Consider the following 7,503-nt stretch of genomic DNA (forward strand, 5'->3'; position numbering starts at 1 on the left):
CTCCTGCGGTGTCACACACAGCGATGTGTGCTGCCGCATGAGCGATGAACCACCTGGATAAACAACCCTTACCGATTTTTGAGTTTGGGACGACCTCTGCATGGTGAACGATTTTCACCATTTTTGAGGTCGCTTAAGGTCGCTGGTCAGTGTCACACGCTGCGATATCGTTAATGACGCCAGATGTGCGTCACTAACAACTTGACCCCGACGACAAAACATTAACGATATCGTAGCGTGTAAAGCTCCCTTTAGTGTTGTGATATAATTATGGGAATGCAGGTAGGGAACTGTGGTGAAGCAGGTAGGAAAGTCCCAAGGCCTCAGGTAGAGCGCTCCTATATACCTCCTGATATACTCATAATTAGTCTCAAAAGGGGGGATTGTGAGAGAATGCAATACATTTTGTTCTTATAGAAACCATCTTATTTTATAACTGAATGATGTCATAGGGCTCAGCTAACACTGATGGGCGGGGAAGTTTCACATTTCTACACACAACACAACCCTGTGGCTCTTATTGGTGCAAAGTTATTTCTTTGTTTGGGATACTATATAAACTGGTCACATGATGTAATAAAACAGAAACTTTCAGTACACAACAGATGGTGTGTGCTGTATTGATTCCCAAGTGCTTGTAAAACAATACTTATTAATTTGGAGTTCTAGAGGCACTTTCATGTGGCACTAAAGGTTGTTTCACCTTGTATTTAGCTACAAAATAAATAATAATAATAATAATAGATGCGGGTTCAACCCTAGTTTTGGTAGCCAGCTAAGGTAAAGCAAACAGCTGCCGCCTGCTGCACACAGGTGGCAGCTTTACCTTGGCCAGCAATCCAAAACAGAGGTCACCCCACACTTTTTGAAACTTATTTATTTAAAATAAAATAAATTATTTAAAAAAAAAACATGGGGTTCCCCCTAAATTGGATCACTAGCCAAGGTAAAGCTCACAGCTGGGGTCTGACTGATTCTCAGGGTGGGAAGAGCAATGGTTATTGGTCTGTTCCCAGCCTAAAAATATCAAGCCGCAGCTGCCCCAGAAGTTGCGCAACATTAGATGCACCAATCTTGGCTCTTTGCCTCATCTCTTCCTGTTGCCCTGGTGCAGTTGCAAACAGAGTAATATATGGGGTTGATGCCAGCTGGGAATTGACAGCTGGAATCAAGCCCAGGGTTAAATAATGGGTGGGTGTCTTTTAGACTGCTGGATTACTAATGAGTTACATGGTACATACTGATAAGGTACATGCCAGGATGGGGGAACATGTCAGAATGAGGTACATTTACCAGGATGAGGGAACGTGCCAGGATGGGGTACATTTATCAAGATGAGGGGACATGCCAAGATGAGGTACATTTACTAAGATGGGGGAACATGCCAGGATGAGGTACATGCGAGGATGGGGAAACATGCCAGGATGGGGTACATTTACCAGGATGAGGAACATGCCAGGATGGGGGAACATTTACCAAGATGGAGAAACATTTACCAAGATTGGGTAACATTTACCAGGATGGGGTAACATTTACCAGGATGGGGCCATGATGGGAACAAATATACCAAAATGTAGGAAATATACAGTATATCAGGATGGGGGACATGTTTACCAGGAAGTGGCCCAGGAAGGGGGACATAACTACATAATGAAGGGGGAAGGGGGCAACTCGTATGTCTTTATGGGATTTTGAGATGTTCATACTTTGAAATGTAGATGTGGATTACAGGGTGACATCTGATTGCATTCCATGCTAAAATCTGCTTGTCTAATATTCTGCATTTTTTTCCATAAAGATTAATCCAACTGCTGTGTCTGGAAAGGGCAGTGGGAGTGGCTCAGCGTCAATGTGTGGTAAGCACGCATGAGCGTGATGCCTCCTGCAGAAGAGAAGACTGCAAAGGTAAGGTTAAAATTAATTATTTATGTAATAGAATTGGTTAAATTGCTGTGTTAGCACTCGAGAAGAAAAATTGGGTTTAGAGTTACAGTTTGGCCACTCGGCCTCTGAAAGGTTTGCCATGACTGGCCTAGGCCACAACATACCTGTGGTATAATCTGGCCTGGGCCACTTTAACCGCCGGGGTATATTATGGCTTGGAGGAGTATAATCTAGCCTAGGCCAATTTATACCCCGGGGTATAGTTTGTCCTAGGCCATAATAAACCTGGGGTATATTCTGCTGTAGGCCACTTTAACTCCGGGTATAGTCTGGGCAGGGGCTTAATCTGTCCTGTGACACCGGGACCCTAACTTGAAATGCCTCTATCTGGGTTAAAAAAAACCTATGTGTCTGAGCAGAAAGGATCCAGCTATTAACGAGGGTGGACACAGCCTGGTAACAGGGCATTGTGCTTAGTCAGAAAGAAATGCACTACAAATATATCAAAAAGATGGACCCACACATCCAACATGTAAGAACAGGTGCCAGCTGAAAACACATTATAACTACAATAATACATACAGCTGCACTTTAAAATGCTAAAATTGAATAAGGGAACTTTAAAATGCTAACAATGAATAAGTGATTTCTGGTATTGCAGTACTGCTATAGGAATACTTAAAAAAAAATAGATACTTAGCTTATGTATTGGCCAATGCACGTGAACCCAGTAACCACGACAAGGTGATCTCTTATATATATACCGGGACCCTAACTTGAAATGCCTCTATTTGGGGGGAAAGCCTACTTATCTGGGCAGAAAGGATCCAGCTATTAAAGAGGGTGGACACAGCCTGGTTGCAGGGCGTGGTACGTTTTCTAGTGCTTGGATAATTCCAGCCCAGGCCTCGTACTCGGGTGCCTTTGAACCCGCAGTGGCTATACTTTACAGTCCCGGTCCACCCATCACTATTTTTTACCCATCGAATAAAAAAGGCATTGTTAAAATAGCATAAAAAATGCATGCGGTTTTTTTTATACGTTTTGGCCCCCAGGCAGAATCTGTGACCACAGGCTGCATCTTTGTGGTCACCACAAAGATGCAGCATGCGCACATAGGCTAACTATTTAAAATGAGGTATTCTCACAAAAGCAAGCCTGGGATGGGATGGAATGAACCATTACTAGAGAAGTGAAACACAGTCATTAATGTGTAAACCGCTGAAAACAGAAGTGAATAAATCCCTAAGTGAAAATGGACATTTTGTGCTAAAAGTGTCAATATTTTGAGAGACCACCATTATTTTCAAGCATTGCCTTAACTCTTTTGGGCATGGAGTCCACTAAAGCTTCACAAGTTGCTACTGGAATCTTCTTCCCTCCTGCATGACGACCTCACGGAGCTGATGGATGTTACAGACCTCTCCACCTTTCATTTGAGGATGCTCTACAAATGCTCAATAAGGTTTAAGTATGGGGACATGTTTGGCCAGTCCAGCACCTTTACCCTCAGTTTCTTTAACAAGGTAGTGGTCGTCTAGGAGGTGTGTTTGGGGTCACTATCATGTTCATTTTGAAATATTGGCCTAGTTTCGGAAGGAAGGGGATCATGCTTTGCTTCAGCATGTCATGTACATATTGGCATTCATGGTTCCCTCAATGAATTGTAGCTCCCACAACCCGCAGCACTCAAGCAAACCCAAAACCATGATAATCCCAATACGATTGTTGACTTTAGGCAAGACACACTTGTCTTTGTACTCCTCACCTAGTTGCCGCCACACACACTTGACAACCTGAATCAAATAATCAAGTTGAACCAATTAAGTTTATCTTGGTCTTATCAGACTACAGTATGGGGAGATAAGGTATGCACACCAGTGACTATAGGTCCAGTCACACTAAGCAACTTACCAGCGATCCCAACAACGATAAGGATCGCTGGTAAGTTGCTAGGAGGTTGCTGGTGAGATGTCACACTGCGACACTCCAGCGATCCCACCAGCAACCTGACCTGGCAGGGATCGCTGGAGCGTCGCTACACGAGTTGCTGGTGAGCTCACCAGCAACCAGTGACCAGCCCCCAGCGCCGCGTGGAAGATGCTGCGCTTGGTAACTAAGGTAAATATCGGGTAACCAACCCGATATTTACCTTGGTTACCAGTGCACGGAGCTACACGTGCAGAGAACAGGGAGCAGCGCACACTGAGCGCTGGCTCCCTGCTCTCCTACTTACAGCACACATCGGGTTAATTACCCGATGTGTGCTGCAGCTAAATGTGCACAGAGCAGGGAGCAGCGCACACTGCTTAGCGCTGGCTCCCTGCTCTCCTAGCTACAGCACACATCGGGTTAATTAACCCGATGTGTCCTGCAGCTACATGTGCACAGAGCAGGAGCCGGCACTGACAGTGAGAGCGGAGGAGGCTGGTAGCAAAGGTAAATATCGGGTAACCAAGGACAGGGCTTCTTGGTTACCCGATGTTTACATTGGTTACCAGCCTCCGCAGAAGCCGGCTCCTGCTGCCTGCACATTTAGTTGTTGCTGTCTCGCTGTCACACACAGCGATCTGTGCTTCACAGCAGGACAGCAACAACTAAAAAATGGCCCAGGACATTCAGCAACAACCAGCGACCTCACAGCGGGGGCCAGGTTGTTGCTGGATGTCACACACAGCAACATCGCTAGCAACGTCACAAAAGTTGTTCGTTAGCAGCGATGTTGCTAGCGATGTTGCTTAGTGTGACGGGGCCTTATGTAAGGGGAATACATGAAATAGCAGAAACTGCTGTGTGAATACTGACTTGAAAAATCCAATAGCTATATGTAAGAGTGAAAATGTGAAAAATGGAATCTGCATTACTGCCATGAACATATGAATCAAGAGAAATTTAGCTACTGAATTGATCAATGCAATAGAGCCTCAACACTACGCCAAAGTATTTCTCTACGTTGGGGTCCCTAGCTTGCGTGTGTCCTCTCATGCAGTTAAAAAACTTACCGTGTATGGGAAGCTGAGACCCAGGCTATTTATGCGTATGATATGGATTGGCAATAGGTGTAGTTGGGGAGGGTTCACAAACAAAAAACTACTAACAATAAGGAATAACGTTTGGAACACCATTCTAAGTCTGAACTGGGTGCAAAAATGTAAAGAAACATCACTATGGGGAGATAAGGTATGCACACCAGTGACTATGTAAGGGGAATACATGAAATAGCAGAAACTGCTGTGTGAATACTGACTTGAAAAATCCAATAGCTATATGTAAGAGTGAAAATGTGAAAAATGGAATCTGCATTACTGCCATGAACATATGAATCAAGAGAAATTTAGCTACTGAATTGATCAATGCAATAGAGCCCCAACACTACGCCAAAGTATTTCTCTACGTTGGGGTCCCTAGCTTGTGTGTGTCCTCTCATGCAGTTAAAAAACTTACCGTGTATGGGAAGCTGAGACCCAGGCTATTTATGCGTATGATATGGATTGGCAATAGGTGTGGTTGGGGAGGGTTCACAAACGAAAAACTACTAACAATAAGGAATAACGTTTGGAACACCATTCTAAGTCTGAACTGGGTGCAAAAACCTAAAAAAACTGCACATACCTTATCTCCCCATAGTGATGTTTTTTTAGGTTTTTGCACCCAGTTCAGACTTAGAATGGTGTTCCAAACGTTATTCCTTATTATCAGACTACAGGACATGGTTCCAGTAACCAATGTCCTTAGTATGCTTGTCTTCAGCAAACTGTGGGCTTTCTTGTGCATCATCTTTAGAAGATGCTTCCTTCTGAGACAACACCCATGCAGACCAATTTGTTGTAGTGTGCGGTGTATGGTTTGTGCACTGACAGGCTGAGCCCCCACACCTTTAACCTTTGCAGCAATGTTGCCAGCACTCCTAAATCTAATTTGAAAACACAACCTCTGCTGAGCACGTGCACTCATCTGCTTTGGTCAACCATCACGAGGCTTGTTCTTAGGGGAACCTGTCTTGTTAAACCACTGTATGGTCTTGGCAAAAGTGTTGCAGCTCAGTTTCAGAGTGTTGGCAATCTTCTTATAGTCTTTATGTAAAGCAACAATTCTTTTATTTCAGATCCTCAGAGAATTCTTTGCCATGAGGTGCCATGTTGAACCTCCAGTGACCAGTATGAGACCGTATGTGAGTGATAATACCATACTTAACACACGTGTTCCCCATTCACACCTGAGACCTTGTAACACATCGCATGACAAAGGTGAGGGAAAATTGCTAATTTCCTTTTTTTTTTTCATTTTAACAGAGGAAAGGAAGGCTACAGAATAGCAGCCTGAAGAGGCAAAAATCATAGCCTTTGTTAAATTGGTTTTAAAGAAGAAAAAAAAAAAGGAGGAAAAAAAACCTGGCTTGCTAAGACCAGCCAATAATGGAGTAACACAGAGTAAAATGTGATGTGTTATTGATTTTCTGGATGGCACAGGCCTGATACAAACCAAAGTTATCAGATATATATATATATATATATATATATATATATATATATATATATAGATAGATATATAAGAGACCAAAAGTTTGGACACACCTTCTAATTCAAAGAGTTTTGTTTATTTTCATGACTCTAAAAATTGTAGATTCGCAATGAAGGCATCAAAACTATGAATTAAAACATGTGGAATGAAATACTTAAAAAAGTGTGAAACAACTGAAAATTTGTCTTATATTCTAGGTTCTTCAAAGTAGCCACCTTTTGCTTTGATTACTGCCTTGCACACTCTTGGTTCCCAGAGATGCTTAGCACTTGTTGGCCCTTTTGCCTTCACTCTGCAGTCCAGCTCACCCCAAACCATCTTGACTGGGTTCAGGTCTGGTGACTGTGGAGACCAGGTCATCTGGCATATCACCCCATCACTCTCATTCTTAGTCAAATAGCCCTTACACAGCCTGGAGGTGTGTTTGGGGTCATTGTCCTGTTGAAAAATAAATGATGGTCCAACTAAACGTAAACCGGATGGAATAGCATGCCGCTGCAAGATGCTGTGGTAGCCATGCTGGTTCAGTATGCCTTCAATTTTGAATAAATCCCCAACAGTGTCACCAGCAAAGCACCCCCGCACCCTGATACCTTCTCCTCCATGCTTCATGGTGGGAACCAGGCATGTAGAGTCCATCCACTCACCTTTTCTACAAAGACATGGTGGTTGGATCCAAAGATCTCAAATTTGGACTCACCAGACCAAAGCACAGATTTCCACTGGTCTAATGTCCATTCCTTGTGTTCTTTAGCCCAAACAAGTCTCTTCTGCTTGTTGCCTGTCCCTAGCAGTGGTTTCCTAGCAGCTATTTTACCATGAAGGCCTGCTGCACAAAGTCTCCTCTTTATAGTTGTTCTAGAGATGAGAAGGTGTGTCCAAACATTTGGTCTGTACTGTATGTGTGTGTATATATATATATATATATATATATATATATATAGCCAATCTAGATGCAATGTGCTTTTTCTCATGCCATAAATGTGGGTCTCAACTGATTGTTTTCAATCTAGTTATCAAGAGGATACAGAATTCAAAAAAGTAATAACACAACACAGGTCAATTCCTATATTAGGACACTCCAAAGATCAATTATTA

This window comes from Anomaloglossus baeobatrachus, chromosome 1 (genome assembly GCF_048569485.1).
Source record: "Anomaloglossus baeobatrachus isolate aAnoBae1 chromosome 1, aAnoBae1.hap1, whole genome shotgun sequence".
NCBI lineage: Eukaryota > Metazoa > Chordata > Amphibia > Anura > Aromobatidae > Anomaloglossus > Anomaloglossus baeobatrachus.